The 20,623-nt window shown below is 40.4% G+C and overlaps 1 protein-coding gene across 1 annotated transcript in view; it reads left to right on the forward strand.

Annotated features, from left to right (window-relative positions):
• Nucleotides 1-7,218: 7,218 nt before the first annotated feature.
• The window catches only part of SOX5 (SRY-box transcription factor 5), a 1,007,739-nt gene continuing 994,334 nt past the window's right edge, over nucleotides 7,219-20,623 (forward strand). The window contains exon 1 of the mRNA XM_035028072.1: nucleotides 7,219-7,393. The gene's annotated coding sequence lies outside the window, so the exon portion shown is untranslated. The remainder of the gene's footprint in view (nucleotides 7,394-20,623) is intronic.

A 20,623-nucleotide genomic window follows, 5' to 3' on the forward strand; every position in this document is an offset into this window, starting at 1 on the left:
AACTGGAATTCACATCTAGGTCTACTAATTCCAGTGCCCTATGTTGTATCTAGTTCTATTCTTTTTGAAGTTGGAAAACAACTGGTTAATATTTTTATCTTAAACAATTTGTAAAGAAAGTTATTCAGTCTATCTCCTCTCTCACTACCATGTTGGTTCTGTTTCTAGTGGTTTAGTCAGTTTTGTTATTTCTCTCTGTACTCTAGACTCTCATGTTTTGTACATGTAGACCCAGACCCTCTGCTGTTAATTTGAAGACTTGTCTCATCTTTCTTCAAGCTGACATGCTCAGGCCTTTTAGCTATGTATATTACTGATAACCATATTAAAGCTATTTTTTTCCACACAGTACCATACTTAGTTATGTCCCTTAACCTTCATCCTGTTATTTCTATTACTTCTTTTTGGACTGAAAAATTTATGAGGATTTATATGTTATAATTTCCTGCTATAGGCAGACAGAAAAATACATTGTGGGTTGTAGCTATGCCCAGGTAAACACTCAGAATTCAGAAGCTGCCTAGAGGAATCAAATGTTTTTATTGTATAAAGGCTTGATCATTTGTTTATGCAACAAAAATTAAAAGTAGCTGAAAAATGAATGGACATACTGCACAAAGAGTTGTTTAAAATAACTGAAAGTGGTATGACCACATTTGACTACTGGGGTAGTGATCCAATTGACTACTCTGTCCTGGAACAAAGTTACCTGGAAAGCAGACATTTTGAGCATACAAAACAATGTGCAATAATTTAACATTTTCTTTTTAAAATCAACCTATGAATTAAATTCTAAGTTTAAGTGTATCACCATCAATGAGAAGATGGAGGTAGAAGTCCCAGATACCTATATATTGAATTTTTATTTACTCTCTTCAAATAATTTACTGGAATTTCAATAACAAGGACATTTTTTAGTGATTGTTTAAACCATCCTCTTCATTTGATGTGCTTTTGTTGACCTTTCATTTTGTCCATTCTTTCACTCTCTACTATATTTCACATAATATATGATGCAATTGGTAATACAGTACCATACGTTTGAAAAGAAGTTACAGAAATAATAGTCATGAATTCAGAGACCCAAATATCTAAACCTTACTGAGACTCAAGCTTGATATTTTATTGCCTTGCTTGACAATGAGTTCTGTTACTGATTCTAAGTTAGCAAAACATATCAGTCATTATCCTTTTCCTTATAAATAAAACCATGTATCTCATTGCAGGTAGACCTCTATTTATGACCCAAATTTTGTAGCAGTAGAGAACATAGAATATGCTATGAAAGCTGAGCCTGAATGAAATCCACATATTAAAAAAAACCCACTACTTTTACATGTGTAAGTCCCCCCACATTGTATACTCATTATTTAAAATTAAAGGACAGAAGTCAAATTAAGAAACAGTAAATTAAGAGACAAGATGTGGGGATTACAAGTGTTTCACTTGAATAGAACCAATCTCGTTCACTTTCTTTTTCTCGCAGGAAAGGAAAATTTAACAATCAGAGTAATGAACACGCTTCAATAATGGGAGCAATGCAATTGTGGTTTTGGCTGTGTAAAGTATCTGAATTTTATACATTATTTCCCCTTTTCAAAACTGTGGCTGAAATTTTTAAAAAGTTCATTCTAAATACTTAACCAAAACGAGAAAGCTTAAAAAATGAGGATTCTCTTTTAAATGTAAATGCTATGTCACATTTCAGTCAACTTCCGGCAGCAAAACCAGTGTTGGCAGTTTTACCAACTGTTTGTAACCAGTTCAGTTGGGTCTGGCTCTCAGTTGTTAATATAGTACTACTGATCTTAATTCGTAGGACCACAAGGGAATGTTTAAATAAAAGAACACTCGATTTCATAGTAGTTTTTAAATGAAAACATATGTATCTGTAATAGGCCTTTAAAAGTTTTTTTTCGGTAAGTACTTAATGTGTGGCATTTGCTAGGTATAGTGTGTCTCAGTTTTTCTGAAGAGACACATCAAACTCAGTAAAATTAATATTTTAGATGTTGGTATCTTGGGATTTATCGGGGTTAAGAATGCCCAGGGAAGGAAGATTATTGTCATTATTTCTCCTTCCATACATAATCCCTTGTATTGTATTTAGGGTGAGAAGAAGAGGAAGGGAAGAAGACCTCAAAATACCTTCTCAAAGATGGTTGATTTGAAGAAGTTCACTTCTAAAATTTGATATGCCCAGTGTGTTTGGTGAGACATGTAAAAAATAGACATGGGATAAACTGTTTGTGTACTTGGGATTTTTTTCCAATATTTTAAGTTCCTTTGAGTGGTGTCAATGTTTCAGTCCATAATCACTAAACTTAAATTACCATTTTATAATACACTCTTGTTAATGGAATGAGGGTTGATAAATGACATTAATTTTTAAAAAATGGATAATTAATAACCATTAAAATGGTGTTACATATTGCGTCTCTTGTATCATCTAAATTTCCCTCTACTTCTCAGGCCACAGATTTTCATGTTTATTAGTATCCTCTTTAGGATTCTCTATCCTCCTTAGGATTCCCAAGTACCCTGTCTCTATCCTCTTTAGGATTCCCAAGTACCCTGTCTCTGCTATTTTTAACATAGATGACCAAATAAATCCAAGATGAGCTTTGGGCAAATCAGCTAGGGTCAAATATTCTATATTCCTAATATGTACTAGCATCCCCTCAATATCTCCAAATATGTTGGGGGGATTAAGAATGCCTCAAACAGACGAACCATGAGAGACGATGGACTCTGAGAAACAAACTGAGGGTTCTAGAGGGGAGGGGGGTGGGGGTATGGGTTAGCCTGGTGATGGGTATTAAGGAGGGCACATACTGAATGGAGCACTGGGTGTTATACGCAAACAATGAATCATGGATCACTGCATCAAAGACTAATGATGTAATGTATGGTGATTAACATAACATAAAAAAAAAAAGATTGACTCAAACAATTTTAAAGATCTTGAATACTTTGGACAAAAATAAAGTCCTCTCCCATCAATAATATGTCTTGAATATGGGAATGCAGATTGATACAAATCCCAGTTGATTTGCCTTAATTTTTCCCTATATTTTAGCTATAGATATATCTGTACTTGAATATATGTGTGTGTGTGTATATATATATATATATATAGAAAGCATCCAGAGTGGTTAAGAGTCTTGAAGCTAGATTACTTTGGTTTGAGTCCAGGCTCCATCACCTGCTATTTGTATAAGCTTCAACATGTTATATAACATCTCTGTACCTCAGTTTCCTTATTTGTAAAATAATATAATAAAATTATGTACCTCATGAGGTGGTTGTGAGGATTAAATGAGTTCATGCACAAAAACCACTTTAGAACAGGCCTGTAAAGTTACAGGGATTCGCTTTGAACACTACATCAAAAACTAATGATGTACTATATGTTGGCTAACTGAACATAATAAAAAAATTTAAAAAAAGTTACAGGGATCCAAAACTTTAGTAATTGTGATGATATGCATCATATGAATATATACATAGGTGCATATAATATATAATTGCTTAGTCTACACAATAAGATGATTTTATGTTTTTATATACATTGCTAAATGCATTTTATGTGTAATACATTGTATATATGTATACTCCATATATGACACATTTTGATTTTCTTGAAAATTTCAGTTATCTAATGCCCAATATGAGAATACCAACGCAGCTCATGTCTGGACTGTACATAGTATAAATTTGGCATTTTAAATCTACCCATTTAATGAATTAATATTTCTCACTGAATACTGGCTCTAATTCCCAGTGTAAGTGGCATCAACGTGAAGCAGAAGAGCACAGGTTTAAGGCAGGAGTGCTCTGGATTCTCATTCTGACACAACCACGCAGAAGCTATATGACTTTGGGCAAGTCATTTAGCCTCTTTGAGCTTTAATTTTTTCATCTGCAAAACAAGGATGCAACATTTCTTGCAAGTTTGTGGTGAGAAGTAGAAGTACATAAAAGAAGCACTTGGCCAAGAGCCTGGCACATAGTAAATGCTTGATAAATGGAAACACTGATCTTTAATGTGTCAGTCCCACTTCAAACATGGCTATTATTTTAAAGACCAACACAAACAAACATCGCACTGGAAATGTTTGATCAGCTATAGCTGTTGCTTATAACGATCATGAGTTAGTCTTAAGGGCATGTGCTTTCAATAACCATAATGGTTGGAAGTTCTGCTGCTTGTAGGAGCAAAAGGGAAGAGGTTGGTGTAACTCAAGTTTCATCAGTATCTTACCAGGCAGCTTGCAGCTTTGCCCTTTATCCCGCTCTGCCCAGCCTCACCTCTCCTGCCAGTAAGAAGCCCCAGAAGCAGTTACACTGAAAACGCTGTAGAAGCTGAAACCCTGTGGGCTGGCAGCACTCTGCTTGGTGGGGTTAGGGCAAGCAGGCATGTTTGTCACCCATTGGCCAGAGACCCAGGGGAAAAAGACTCACTCTGTCCCTTTATTTTTACTGAGTTTGAGAGAAATGGATTAAAACCTCAGGCAGTTCACTGTAAATGGCAATTTCTTTTCAAATGTTACATATTTGTATATAATTGGTAGTAAGGGGCCATTGTTTTTTTGTAGTTGGGCCTAATTCATCTCTTGCACATTATATAAGGATTTGGGTTTGACATAGTAATAGCTAATTGTGAAAAGCAACTACATATGTACTCTGAAAGTAAATCATTTAATGTATGCCAAGAACTCCTTAGAATAAAAATAATACTTAATATTTCAAGGGATAGTGCAATTATTGATGAATTCTTATGAATTCTTATATTCTTATTACACAAGTGGGTCTGACATGAAGCTTGCATGATATAAGAAACCTGAGGAAAGGTAGCATATAGGAAAGGTGTTTCATGCACACGTGCAGAGAATTTTTCACACGGTTGGTGAAGCCAGATTGATCCAGCAATTTGAATGTTATTATTATCCCTGGTCCCTCTCATTAAATACTTAAGAAAACATAGTAAAATTGTTTAAGGATACACATTTAGAATGCCATATCCAGAGCTATATCCAAGTAGCAAATGATTACACTGCTTATAAATTCTAGGCAGATGATAATTTAGAGTCCCCATGAAAGCCCTGAGTTTATTTGATTGTTCTCCTAATTACTGGGCTCTATGCTATCAAATATTTGTGGAAGAGGAAGCTTTTCTTTGTGGGAGTGGATAATAACTGTGCTTACACTTTGAAAATTTTGCCTTGAGTTATTAAGATTTGCATTTCTCACTTTTGTTCCAAGGAAAGGTGTTTTGCCATTTTTAGAAATCAGGTACCAAATAATCAATCATCAAACACCCCAGAAAGTTTCCACTCTAGACAAGTGCAAAATCTCAGGTATTAGCAGTCCACCTCCAGAAACAAATCTAGGAAGAGTGGAAAGGGGGAGAAAGGATGTATCACTTTTCTAGGTGAATATATTGTGTTGCGTGCATTAAGAAACTATATTCGCTTACTAGCTGCCATTTAGAAACCAGCCAGAAAAAAGTCCGAGACCGCACAGACAGGCAAGCCTTAAGCCTCGCTCCCATGCTGCTTCAGTGCCCTGCTCTTCCAGGCGCGTGAAGAATAAACAGACTGTGGTCATTGATCTGCTGGTGGTGGTGGTGCACTCTGGGAAATGCTGGGGGGTGCCCAGGGTCGCGGCTTAGTCAATGGATGCGCATCTGAAGAAAATCACCGAGATGAGGAAAGAGAACATGCAAATCGGCTAGAGAAGAGGAAGGGAAGAGCGAGAAAAAGAAACGTGTTGCTCGTATTGTGTCTTAGTCCCTTACCCGCTGCCTCCCTCGTGACATCTCCCTTCTTGCCCCTTTCTGGACACCAGTTCTCGGAAGATCACTCGGGAACCCCGACTCCCCCGGCCCCCCCCCGTCCACCCTAGTTTGAGATTTAATAGGGTTTCTTTTCTTTCTTTTTCCCTTTCCCTTTCCCTTTTTTTTTTTTTTTTTTCACCCCTGGCAAACCGGCAGCTGTTACAAGTCAATGAAAGTAAGATTGGAAGAGATAAGCGCCAGAGCAGCCTGGGAGCTGTCAGAGCGCACACTTAAATCAGCCCCACAGCTTCTGCTCCGAGCATTACCCACGGAGTTTCTTCCCATGGTGATGTAACTCTGAGGGTCTCTCTCTGTCGCCTTCACGCGCTGACTCCAGTGTCGCTGGAGTCGAAAGCCCAGCGCGGAGCCTGTCCCCACTAAATATCATTCCTTGGTTCTTGGGCACTGGGTCATCTGGGTTCACCCCCACAGAACAAAACCATTTCAACTACCCCGGAGGCAGGGGTGAGAGCGGCTCGAAACTTTTCTCCCCCCGCACCCCAAGGAGTAGGTGGGTTCAAAGTGCCGGCGGCGGGGACCCGCGGGCGCACAGCCGGGCTCGGGGAGATAGTGGTCGCTTTAAAAACGAACCTCTCGCTGCTCCAGCCTTCGCGCCGGGCAAACGGCGGCTCGCCTCCCGGAAGGTTCCGCGGACACCCGCAGACCCCCACACGCGCCCCTCGTGCGAGCTTTACTGTGTGCAAACGGGGGTGAGGGGCAAGCAGGGGCCCAGGTAATGGTTCCAGGGCAGCGGGTGAGGTTCCAGCGCAGGGAAGAAGTTGACAAAGGGGACCTGACTGAACATGAATGCGTATTTATAGATGCGAGCTCCATCGAGATCCGAGATCCGGAGATAGCCCACTCTCCCTGCCTTCTTCCACTCCTGCCATTTCATTTTATCGCTCCTTTAAGTGGAGGGCAGATTTTTTTTTTTTTTTTTTTAAACATTCCTGCACGGTGTGGGTAATCACCGCGTTATTTACAATCTAGTTACTCTGCAGCAGACGGGGAAGCAAACTCTGGGGCTCCTTCCCTTCGGATGGACAGTGAGGGCGGCCAGGCGGCGAGCTGCAGGAAGGAGGTCAGGGTGGGTTTGCGGGAGCTCGGGGGCGACCTGGAGGGAGTCGGAGCCCCCGGCGCCGCCCCCGCGCCCGCCCCCGCCGCACCCCCCGGGGCGGGCGCCCGGCCGCGGTGACCGCCGGCTGGTGCGCTGCCCTCGCCTCCCCCATTGTTCCTACTGTCTTTTTGCCTTTTGTTATTTGCACTCGCATTGTGTTGTTTGCCTCTGAAGCCGCCTCATGACCAGCAAAGGGATTTCACCTCGTCCTTGAGAGCCACACGGGGAGCGAGAGCGAGCGAGCGAGCGAGCGAGAGCCGGGGGGGAGAGGGACACGCGCGCGCGCACACACACACAGACACACACAGACACACACACACAGAGTGAAAAAGGCGAGCCACCAAAACCCATCTCCAGTCTCCTCCCGGGGGCCCCCAGCCCGCCACTGTGCCACTTTGCATCCCACGCCAGAGGAGACGTTAAGGAGACCCGGTAAGGTGCGTGAATCGCAGCGTTTTAACTTTGTTGTTCGTCCCGATGTTGTTGTGGGCAGACCTCCAAGGCGCAGAGCTCCCCTCAGCCGCTCGCCGTGCCCGCCACTCAGCACTCGCTCCCGGCTCCAGCTGGAGAGCCGGCGGAGGAGGGAGGGGGCCGCCACCGGAGTTTCCTCAAGTACCGAGGGAGGGGGACTGGGCTGGCGGGGGAGGGGGAGGCGGGAGGCGGCTCGAGACTTGAGGTGGCCCTGTCATCCTCGGGGGGCGGCTGGCCGTGGGGGACCTCGGAGCGTGGGCTTGGCCCCCGTTCAGGAAATGGGATAACTTTAGATATTTGTGGGGGAGCCTGCGCGCTGTTGCCGGCATTGTTTTGTAAGTGGTGGCGGTGGAGGTGGTGATTCGAGATGAGGGCAGGAGTGCAGCGAAAAGCCCAGGCTAGTCTGTGCGTTTCGGCTAACGCCAAACCGCAGACCCTAAAAGTTGGACAAAGCTCTTTACCCTGCCTAGAATATAAACGCGGCCGCCAGCCCACCCCACAATCTTAATATTCCCCCTTTTCGTCTTTTTGTTTCGCTTTCTGCAATCCCTCTCCCTACCAGCCCTCCTCTCTCCCGCCCGGAATTTCGGAGACAAGTCTCATCCTCCAGGATTCTAGGGATTCCAGCGACCGGAAGCTTTAATTTTAATTGCAACTACTTTCCCCAGACCCCCTCAGTGTACCAAGTGAAACCACTCACGTGTTGTGTCACTTTAAGCGCGGGTTTGGGAAATCTCGCTTGCACTTTGGGGCTACGGTAATCAGCAAGGAAAAGAGGTTATACGACTTGAAATCAAATGGGATTTGGAAATGTTTGCATCTGATAGCAGCAGTTTCTTGAGTAGTGATCTGCTGGCATCGGATGCACATGAAGCACTGTTTACATATTTTAATAGTCATTTTCCGTACACTTTGCAAAGCGAATATATTAATACATAGATTGACCCTGGTGACTATCTGAAGACACTGGCCTCTCTGACTAAATTCAGAGTGTGGTGAATGTGAATTCATTTTGATGTCTTCCCTTCTCAACTGAAGCAGGTCAAAATGAGGAATTCTGTGAATATGCAGAGCCCATAGTCTCACTGTCAGCCAACCCAGGCACTCTGGGTGGCAGTCAACTGTACTTCAGAAAAGTTTAGGGATTTGTTCTATCCCATTTGAGAGCCTCACAATATCCAGATATCCAAAGTAGTTTGTCAAGAAAGGCATGAGCCGATTTCCCCAGAGACTGCCTTCAGGCTCAGCACAATTCTTCAGTCAAGGGCAAGACCAAGGGAGATCTGTGGGATTTTGGGTAATAAGTGTGGGAATCTGCAAAGGGACTAGACAGAGGATTTCTTTCCTTGCTGCTCATGAATAATGGCCCCTAGTATCCTTAAAAAAAAAAAAAAAAAAAAAAGCCCACGCAGACAAAACAGGCCAATGAAGTAGGCGCGTGGGAGATTTGTAGGCAATGGACATTTCAATCAGAAAAAATACAGCAGAGTTTTTGATCAGGATTACAGGAGTGAGGCTCGATTGCCAAGAGTGATTAGGTTAAGGGCCAGATGGTTTTAAAGTATACAGAAATGTTTTTTAAGTTTGACTTTTATAGGACTAAAAGGCAGACGATTTCTTAGAGTCTTTACAGAACTGCAAAATTTTGATCTGTCTAATTTTGAAGGAATTCAGCTGTATGTGAACTGTTGTTAGCTCTGATAGGGAAAGAATCTGGTTTCAAATGTAGATACATGGGACAAAGTTTCGGGGGGTCCTTCTTCCTGATTTAAATATAGCTCCCAGGCTGAAGCCTAGATAAATTCAGTCACAGCGACTTAAAATCAAAAGTACTTACACTGAAAGTTCTCTTAGGCATTGTGCAAAGTTCTCCTGCAAATTATGTCATCAACTGTTTATTCCTCAGAACTGTATAAGATAAAAATCATAAGCATCACTTAAAACTGATGCAATACAGCTTTAAATCCTCAGACTGGTAGGGATTGCTTTTGTTTGCCTAAAAGGTAGATCTTTCATCACATGAGTTGTTTAAAAACATTTAATTGTGGGGGTGGGAAGGGATGTGTATAATTATTTAGTTATTTGTGTTAATTATATAGTAGCATACTCGCTTGAAATTCCTTTTTTTTTTCTTTCCAGTGGTCTTCTAACAATCTTGTACATGAAGAATTAATAGAGTTTTTTGTTTGCTTGTGGGTTTTTAAAAAATCTTTTTGTAGCCTTTTTGAATGGGCAATATTAAATCAATCTGAGATAGACTTGAAAGAGTAAACTTAGTACAGGAAAAAAGAGCTTCAACTCTTAATAGACAAACTCTGTATTAGTTTTGTTGTTGAGCTTAAACAGTTCTGGTTGAATGGCATGTTATATACAGGATTCAGAACTCTCAAACTTATTTGGTAAATAACCAGGCATTTGAGATTCAGTGGTTATTTCAAGTTAACTTAGTTCTATACATGTAAATGCACATCCTGTTTAGACTGACACATGACTTTGTAAAAGAAAAAAAAATGAATATACGCTTATAAAGATGTTATCTGTGGAGTGTATGGGGTAAATAGTAAATAACAAAAGGGTGAAGTTTATACTCAGGTATGATGGCTTTTTTTTGTTTTGTTTTTGGTCCTTTTTGGGGGTAAGACATGAGCTATAGGGAAAGTTTAAAATTTCATTTTCTAGGTAAAAGAATGAATTTGAATGCTTGAATAATTTTTCTTGCTTTAAGCAAATGAAAGCTATGTAATTAAAAGAGCATACTGTCTTCTTGAAAAAGCTCTATTCATTTACTAAGTGATAAGCAATCATTGTTTTGAAGTCATGTTCAGATTATATAAAAAAGCAATATATAGGGCAGGATAAAACTTGTTTTTAGTGATCTTCTAAAATATACTGGGTTTCAAATAACTCAGAGTTCTGAGGTTGAATGCTATTTACATTTCCATCAGGTAGAATTGTGGGATATGATTGATTGGCATAACCGGGACCTTCCACTCAATACCCAATCACCTGCAGTGGTAGAAAATGCTATAATTAGAGTTTTGAGAGTAACCTAGAAAATTTATTTGTCTAGGCCTAAAGTCAGTGCATTCCCTCACACACTCGTCACAATTTTTTAGCCTGAGAAATGTAGGCCTATTTTAAAGGCGAAGAAAGTCCTTGGCTGTTTCAAATAAACTATATCCTGAACCTAGATTTGTAGATAGTTAATAAAATAAAAGTCCAATTTTGTTCCAAACAATGTTTAAAACACCAATTTGTAAATTGTCTACATTTGGTTTTCATATGTTAATGATTTGGGATCTGAAACTTCTTTCAGAAAGGCATTTTGGTTTATCTTAAAAAACACCATACAAAACTGTCTAAACAACTCTGTAAATAAACTGTTCCAAATGCCTCAATTTGATGAATGAATTAAAGAATTATAGTTCTTAATCCAATTATGATCAGTCTTGTTATTCCATTTCCCATTTGGGGGAGCTTGGGAATGGTAAATGATTCTCAAATGTGAGTGGGGTCTTTTGTTTATTTTCTGTGTGTGATGTAACATAAATAATTACTCATACCTAACAGGAGAAGGATCTTAGATGTAGAAAAGTTATTTAATGATTTTCAATTAAACCAAGAATTCATTTGCATGAAAAGTTGCTCTTAATGGAAGAGTAAAACAAAATTTTTAAGAATACAAAGCAAGGGTCTAAGCTTTTGCTTAAAACTAGTGATTTTTTTATATTTAAAGGGGGAGAAATGGAGCACTTACAGCTCAGTAGTAGGGCAGATATTCGGGCACTTTTATTTGCTTTTAGCTGGGCCATGTTGGGACATTTCTGGGGTGCTATTTAATAAACTTTACTACATTCAATTTCCTTGTCTTTAAAATTAAGGGTAATATGTTTTTTGGGTTGTTTCCTCCAAACCCCTACCCCTTTAGCTGCCTACATGGGTACTTTTGAATGCTCTCCTGATCAGGGGCCTGAACTGTAGGATGGGCCCTTGATAACATCCCAGTTTGCTTTGAAGGACCCTTCTGAATTCCTGCCCCATTTGACCAGTTTAACCTCTGGCTCATAAACTAATTAATTCAAAATTATTAATAGCTCATGATGGTTTAATTCTCTAGATGTGGTTACTATTATTATTACTGTTATTGTTACAGTTTATTATGACCATCTAATTCCTTAGAGAAAGAGCTGTGGAGATTACAGGTATCATGTGAAACCGCCAGAGGAAATATTTATGAACATAGGGATTTTTTTCAATACTACTTAAATCATACCTTATAGGCAAGTAATTAGTTTGCTTACTTGTAAGGACACTGGGCAGGCATATTGATAAAAGTAGGGGGGAATGAATGTATTTAAGGGATATATTAAATAACCACCTTTAAAAATTGAGCCTTAAAAATAAACCCAGAAAAAAAACTGTGTCTCCAGGAGAGGTGGTATTGAATTCTATAGGTACAGGTCCATTCAATAGGTACTAATGTAGGTGTTTCATAAAAGCTTAAAGTTCATTGTAAGTTAAAAAGGAAAAGAAAAACCTGATTCTATCTTTGATGCTCAATTACTTGTCATTCAATTATTTTGTGATTATATGCTATCACGTGTCCAAAGGGGACAAATAATGCAGCGGTCAACGGGATGGGAGGGCTCTGACTTGACCTCCAGTTGGAGTTCCCTAGAAGCTCAGGTATTCTGTTGTCACCCGCAGCACCAATTAAAGTCTTAGATGTAGGGAACTCAGGAAGGAACTGGGATGCAAGAGGCAATCTCACTCGCTTTTGGAGCTTCTCAGTTTAGGTCTATGTGTAATTCTTCTAAGACTTCGCTTGGAGTTGTGAGCATTCAGTGCTCTGCCCCTTTTACTCACCTCTAAAGCTGGAGATTATAATGCTTGTTCTTATATGTATATTGCATGGATTATACTAGATATTGTATGCCAAATTCCTAGCATAGGGTTTGTCCTGAACTAGGTACTTAGTAAATGTTAGCTACACTCTTCTGTCCCTCCAGTTAAGTCTTTTTGATCATTAATAATGTTTGAAGCTTAATTTCGTACTTGCTTTGTACTGGACTTAATTTGAGTCCAAGAAGAAAAATATATCACTTCCTTGAGGCTGAGATCAACACTTTAAAACAGTGATTCAGTTAACGTCTATATATGATCTCTGACAATGTGGTTTTATTAAGATGCTGTATTTGGTGCAAGTGTGAATTCTATCTTTTATTCATAGAGATGTTCCTTCAGTAATTAACATATTATCCTACGTAATAGGTAAAGGCAAACAAAAACTCTAGGACCTCACTATAGATCTATCTTCTTGTTATCCTTTCTGATTTCCCATTACAGATACACACTAGTGAAAATTTATTGGGTCCATAGATAGTTATCTACCTCTGAATAATATGAAGTTATAGTACACATAGATAGAGATTCCATTTGGAAAAAGAAATAAATCTGACTTTGTAATGTTTGCCCTTTGGAGTTAGCAGTTCCTTCAAAGAGAACTTCCTAGGCTTGTTTATATGGGGTACAAGGAGAAAGGCACAATAAATATACTATTACCTGTGTGAAGAGATGATGTATAGCAATGTGGAGAAATTAGTGGATGTTTTCTCTTTACAGTGATAGGGAAAATTTCTCTGTAAGTACGGGCTTCCCCCACTATCTGAAAGTAGAACATTCCAGTGAAACCTTTCATGAGCTGAAATGGTATAAAGTGAAGAAGCAATTACCATTTTTATAAAAGCAGAAATCCTCTTTGGATTAGTGAAAATAGGTACTAATGTAGGTGTTTCATAAAAGCAAAATGGTGTAAAGCCAACCTTTTGGATAGTGGGGTGGGGGAACCTATACATGTGACCAAAGATAAAAGAAAGGTTTTTTAAAAAAGCAAATAAATAACTTGGTTATTGCATTAATTTGGATCCCTTGAGAAGCAGATGGCAGGAGGGGATTAGACATGTACTAAGAGGGAGCAGAAAGCTGGGAGAAGCTTTCAGTTGTGATCCCGGTTTGACACCTATGGAAGGAGAGATGGAAGGAAGGAGGATTAAGTAGAAAGAAGCTCTATTGTCATGCAGTCCAGGACAGGTTGGTTGGCCCAGCAGACGAGGGTCAGCCATTGGAAGAGTCCTCTGTCCCCTGACTGCGTTCAGTCACTGGACGGAAACAGCCTTCCTGAAGCATGGCCTTGGTGCACAACTTTGCTAGAGACAGGGGCAGCAGGTGGGGCACTGAGTCCATTATAATCTTGCAACAGGAGATCTGGGTGGTATAGTGGTTTGGCCGTCTAGCCCGGGAGTTAGTAGCAGTGGGTCTGGTCAGGTGGACTTGGCACTAAAAAAAGACCCGGCAATTTCTTTAGCTCTCAGATGCTTTATTTTCCTCCACTGCAAAATGACCATGATGATAGTATCACCTCTCAGAGTCCTCGTCAGATTAAATGAGGTTGTATGAAATTATGTGTAAATTCATAGTATGGTGTGTAGCATAGAGGAACTGCTCAATGTATACAGTAGTCCCCCCTTATGCACAGGGGATACATTTCAAGACTTGAAGCCATGGAGAGTACTGAACGCTGTATATGCTCTGTTTTTTCCTATGCATTCACACATACCTATTATAAAGTTTCATTTATTAATTAGATGCAGTCAGAGATTAACAAAAATAACTAATAATCACAAAACAACGATAACAATATACTGTAATAAAAGTTATGGGAATGTGGTATCTCTTTCTCTCAAAATTTCTTTTTTTTTTTAAAGATTTTTATTTATTTGAGAGAGAGAATGAGATAGAGAGAGAGAGAGCATGAGACGGGGGAGGGTCAGAGGGAGAAGCAGACTCCCTGCCAAGCAGGGAGCCCGATGCGGGACTCGATCCCGGGACTCCAGGATCATGACCTGAGCCGAAGGCAGTCGCTTAACCAACTGAGCCACCCAGGCGCCCTCAAAATTTCTTTTTGTACTGTACTTACTCTTCTTGTAATGATGTGAGATGATGAAATGCCTGTGTGATAAGATGAAGGTGAATGATGTAGGCATTGTGACGTAGTGTTAGTCTACCGCTGATCTGACCATACGTCAGAAGGAGGATCACGTGCGTCTGGAGCACGGATGACCTCAGGTAAGTGAAACCACAGGTGAGGGGCGGTGCTGTATTACTGTATTGCACTCTTTCTAACATACTCATAATATGCAACTGAGTGGTATAGCTGAATGTATCAGGTGAGAGTAAATCTACTTGAACAATAGATACTACATGTAATTAGAAGGCATTGTTTTTGCAAGCAAACATCTTTAATGTTTGCCTTTTAAACATAGCTCAGTTTATTTCTCATGCCTCAAACCCTTATTTCTATCAGGTTATAAACCGCACAAGGGATAGACCAACTGACCTTGGCCATCTTCAGGTAATTTGCCCTAAAGCATGAGGTAGACAGAAGGCTGTCTTCATTTCCTTACCCCTCTAGGCTTCCTATTCAGTTGAGAAGCAACTTGCACTGTAAGTCTGCATTTTATCTTGAGCCTCAAACACCTTGCAAGGCTTTGCTCCCCTATGTTACTGTTCCTAAACCAACTTGCCGCACCACAAAGCACTGAACTCAAGTGGCCCTCAGTGCTTGCTCCTGCTGGGATGAGTCACAGAGCCACCAGCACTTTGTTGCGTTAGATTTGATCACTGCCATGAGCAGTCCTTCGATTGTCAGCTAAGAGACCCTTCAGGGAGTTGTCCCTTAATAGAAAGTCTCTTTTCTTCCCTCCTGTTGTAACTTTAAATTAAAAGAAACTGTAGAGGGGAGCGGGTGGTATTGCAGCAGTTCATTCTTCTACCCACTGGGAGAACAACATCTGAGAAAAGACGTTATTGGACTGAGAATTGAGTTGTTGCTATTTTTTGGGCCAGCATGGGGGGGGCCGTTGTGGTGGAGGAGGATGAAGACCATGTCGTTTAGACTCAGACTGATTTTCAGTAATGCAACGGAGACCAGTCCTTCTGTGTGTGCTAGTGAGCATTTTTTTTTTTTTTTTGGATACGATACACTGACTTAGCATATTAATTTCTACTGGGATTCACAGGACCACTGGCATTTTACTCCTGATTTTTAGGTGGTTCTGTGAGTTCTAGTGTGGGAAACTGGCACCGGGACAACTTCAGGGTCCAAGGAGGATGGGAGGCAGGAAAAGAGAGCTAATTTTTGACACATTCCTTAAACAAGTGACCCCTCTAGGGAATCTGTGCCCAGGATAAGGACTGCTTGCTGTGAGCCTTTTGGCATAGTTTTCCCCAAATAGTGAGCACTGGCTACTTTAACGTTAAAAAGGCTGATGAACTTAACATTGGTGAGAGGAAAAGAGATGTTGGTATTTTTGATGACGTGTTTCCTAGATGCTGTTTTGCATTAAATTTCTGATTTAATTCTCTGCCGTGCCGGGCTTTATGCCCTCCGTAGGTGCTGGTCCATTCCCATTCTGGGTTAGGACCTGCCCCCAAATCTGATGTCTGCTAAGATTTTCTGGTGTAATTCATGGCTACTAAAAGCTAAGTTGTTTGATGTGTGACTGAGGTTTGCATGTGAGTTCTTGCGATGCTTGGTGTTACTATGCAGCATTGGCAGTCTTTCCCATGTATCTGGCACATTCAGTCTCATTAATTTACTCTTGCACTGGGAACTGCTTTTGAACAAGTGCATATTATTTCTCCTAATTCTGTGTTGACTTTTCTTTCAGCCTCACTCCACTGTACCTTCACTACCAGCAGGATAGTAGTGCCTTTTCTACATTACATCAGGAAATGAAGGGATAATTTTTAATGCATACTAAACAGACAAACAGCTCTGTCCGTATGCAGAGATCCTTAATGCTCCCCCTATTTATTTCTAGGAACTTACTCAGACCCCTCCCCCACCAAATGCTGTTCCCTCCCTGCTTCTTTTTCCCCATCACTGCCTATTGGGATTTTCTTAACTTTTCTGTTACCACAAAGTCTTTATTATCATGGCACCACTGACCACTCTGCATTGTGTGAGTCTCACTGGATGAAGCGACAAGTGAAAGGTGTGCCTGACTGCATTGGTGCCTGGTTTGAAAGGGGTAACTCAGAGGGTGACCAAACACTTCTCATTAGAAGGGAAACCCCATGAGGGCAGTGTGTTGTGTCTGTCCCTGGCATAATCACGATGCCTGGGACAGAGCAGCAAAACAAATCATTGTTGAGCCAACATATCTTGCAAAGTGAGCTTCGTTTTTGATTCAAGACTGCCCTGCAGGACAGGGAAGCGGGAAAACTAACAGCCCTAGAGCACTGACGTGTTCCAGGCAGGGTGCTAGGCACTTTATGTGGGTAATCTCCTCTAATCGTCACAGCCCACCTAAATAATTAGGTGGGTATTATCACCTTTTCATGGATGGCTGAACAAACTCCAGTGGGTCAGGTGCAGGTCTTTTTTTTTTTTTTTTTTCAGCGAGGCAGCAGAAGAATCATTGCCTGAATTTCAGTCTGTTTGACTCTGCCACTTGTATTCTTTCCATCATGCTGTGGCCAACATGCTGGTGTGGGGAGCACTAGACATACCTGCCTGTCTCCCACTGGGGATAAGTAGGAGGCACAGGCGAGAAGTCACAGAAAGAGATGCCTGAGATGTAAAGTAAATCCTAAATGTTGGTTATTATTATCGAGAACCCATTCGTTTATTAACAAAAAAATATGGGAGCACCTGGGTGGCTCAGTAGTTGGGCGTCTGCATTTGGCTCGGGTTGTGGTTCTGGGGTCCTGGGATTCCTGCCCCCCCCCCGTTGGGCTCCCTGCTCGGCGGGGGGCCTGCTTCTCTCTCTCCCACTCCCCCTGCTTGTGTTCCCTCTCTCACTGTGTCTCTCTCTGTCAAATAAATAAAATTTTAAGACAAATATGTATCGATCACACAGATGCATGTTGTTTGCACTTTACTTAATAGGAAATATTTTATGATTTGAAGCAGAGATTCTGAATACTTAAAAACTGACATCAAAGGAAATGATAGAACAGTATTTCTCAAAGGTGATCACTCAGTCACCTAGTTGAAAACCATCTGGGATACTTTTAAAAATCTACCTTTCTGACCCCTACTCAGACAGGGAATCTGAATCTCTGTGGTTATAGCTCAGTAACCCTGCATTCTTAACAAGTATGACTGGCAATTCTTTTGCACATAAAAGTTTGGGAACCAGTGATAAAAAAGTATTGACTTAGTTTGGTAATAATCTATATATATATATATATATATATGGCATCTGGAATTAAAGTAAGATGTTCAAAGAATAGTGGCAAGTGCCAAGATAAAGCACAACTGATTGCTAGATTTTTAGACTTTTTTTGATGATGTGGTTTTAGGAGTTTTGATATAAAATATAAAATACCTTTAGTAAATTTGAATATATAGAATATCAGCATGCTTAAAGTCAAGAGTGAGGTGACCTGTCACAAAATGGGTTGGGAAAGGGTGTCAGTTATGTGCCTTCTAGGCTTGGAAAGAACTTTCTAAAAAGACCAATCTAAAATGGCTAAATTGAAGTAAACTGAAGACCAGAGGTTGATTTATTTATCCAGCTCTGTATCCCAAATATTTAAAACAGTGCCTGGAACATAGTAGGTGTTTCAAGGCCTTTGTTTAATGAATTAATAAAGACAGGCAGAGGAAGAGAGTAATATGTGTAAAATAGATTAGAATAGTTTGATCATGATTATCGTGAATAAAGAAGTCAAGAAAGAATATGCTGAAAAGGAATCCTAGTGAAATAAGACAAAGACAGGGTTTTAATTAGACAAATATGATCCTTACAGGAAAGTGCCTTCATGCAAACAGATAAACAATGCAAAAACAAACCTGAGCTTTGTATAGGATTAAATCATCAGGCTACTGTCTGTGTATATTATCTTGGGAGCAGCAATTACTACATGAGGACAGGGACCAAGTCTGTTTTGTTCTCCATATGATTGTAGTACTCAATAAATATTTATTGAAAAAATGACAGAGTTTCCGCATGAACTGGAAAAGAAAGCTTTTAAATGACAGAAAAATGTCTTGTAAAAAGAGGAAACAAATCTTTTTTTAAGGTCTTTATTTTATTTTATTTTTCTTATGTTAGTCACCATACAATACATCATTAGTTTTTGGTGTAGTGTTCCACAATTCATTGTTTGTGGATAACACCCAGTGCTCCATGCAGAACGTGCCCTCCTTAATACCCGTCACCAGGCTAACCCATCCCCCCCTCCCCCTCCCCTCTAAAGCCCTCAGTTTGTTTCTCGGAGTCCATAGTCTCTCATGGTTCGACTCCCCCGCTGATTTCCCCCCTTCATTTTTCCCTTCCTTCTCCTAATGTCCTCCATGCTATTCCTTGTTTTCCACAAATAAGTGAAACCATATGATAATTGAGTTTCTCTGCTTGACTTATTTCACTTAGCATAATCTCCAGTCCCATCCATGTTGATGCAAAAGTTGGGTATTCATAGAAAAAAAATCTTTACAATGGCTAACCAATAGATTGGTGATCATGAAAATAACAAATCTTCATAGGACTGCATGTTCTCAGTCTCTTTAGAGTTTAATAAAGTCTCCATCTGATTGTTTGCCTGTCACCAATGCCTTTCCTTCAATGCCACTTTCATTTTACTGTTTCAAAAATTAGCTATTTAATTAGTCTTTGTTGAATAGTTCAATCAGTGAATGAAGAGTACTGACTTGGGCCCAGGAGGGGGAGGTGGGTGATTGAAAGCAGAGGAAGAAGAGAGTTGTCCTCATTCACTTAGAATTCTCAGAGTGACACGAGATCCAGAGACCTTTGAGTAGGCATATTTCCCATATAGCTCAAGGCCTGATTGTTGGGATCTTGAGGGGAAGGATGTTTGCTAAGGTAATGGCTGCAAAGGTGGGTTCAGCATTGTTAGAAGAGGCAATCATTCCTTTGATCTGGGAAGTCAGGCCAGAAAATGTATTGTGGAAAAGATGGTAAAAAGTAATCCTAAACCTAACAGGAGTTTCAGTGGAAAAATGCCTCTAATTCAAGCAGTGTAATGTTAACATCAATGTGCGTCTCATAGCTCAAGCCCCGCATATTGCTTTGGAAATAAAAGGAGATTGTGTAAAGAATTAGCAATACAAGGCATTTTTAAGTGCTTTATTGCAGAGGCCTGTGATACTCTGTGAAATCTATGCAGGCTTTTTCTTCCTGCTGTGCCTAATTTCAGAATCTGATGCTATTACCTATCCTTGGAGGAAAAAAAAAAGACTCTCTGTTAACTCTTAAAGACCGAGTTTAACATGGCACTTGCTTTCAACATAATCTTTCTGACATTTCTTGGGAAGAGAGAAATGGTGTATTTAGCCACAGGTTTGCCTTCAAGTTTAGTACATAGGATTGCTTCTAGGGGGCAGCATTAGAGTAAGGGCAAGTTGGAAATAAATGTTGAAAGCATAAGTTTAGAAATGGCTCAATCAGCTTGAAGAACAAGGTCCCTGAAAGAGTTGGCATAGATTGTGTTTGGCATGAATCCAGACCTGAAGCCAGAGAGGTAAATGTGTTATAAGATCAGGCAGAAGAAGGCAGAACAGGAGTGAACTCTTTACAATATAGGTGGCTATCTTCTTGGGACATGAAGACACGCCCACCAAAAATAAGTTCCCTGGCATGCCATCACTGTGCCCTTTCTTCTGTCTAGCTTGAAATGACAGTTGACCTTGATTGATAGTTTATTATTGCCAGGCATTGTGCTAAGCAGTTTATTTTTATTTTTATTGATTCTTCCCAGTACTTCTCTAATGTAGATGTAAACGTTGCCCCATTATAAAGATAACATTGAGTTTGCCCCAAAGTAGCATAGCTGTGTAGTGGTGGAATTGAGACTTGAACCCAGAGTGGTCGATTCTGAAGCCTGGGCTTTTACCTATGGTAATATGGGAAGCATATTTTAAGTCCTGTTGAGTCATCCCTCAAAATGATGCTTATATTTCCCCCTTTCTTTATAGATGCACTTCTATTACCCGAGGATAGGCTTTTTCCAGCTTATTTCGGACCTACTGCGAAGTTCCACAAACTAGTGTCCCTCCTTACAATCTGCTGTGTTTACCACTGTCAGGTCAGTCTTCCTGACATATTATTTAAATCATATGGCCCCTTTCTCAAAAATTCAAAGTGCCTGAATCCTATACACAGATGGGA

This window comes from Mirounga leonina, unplaced genomic scaffold (assembly GCF_011800145.1).
Source record: "Mirounga leonina isolate KUSES-001 unplaced genomic scaffold, KU_Mleo_1.0 Mir_201, whole genome shotgun sequence".
NCBI classification, from domain to species: Eukaryota; Metazoa; Chordata; class Mammalia; order Carnivora; family Phocidae; genus Mirounga; species Mirounga leonina.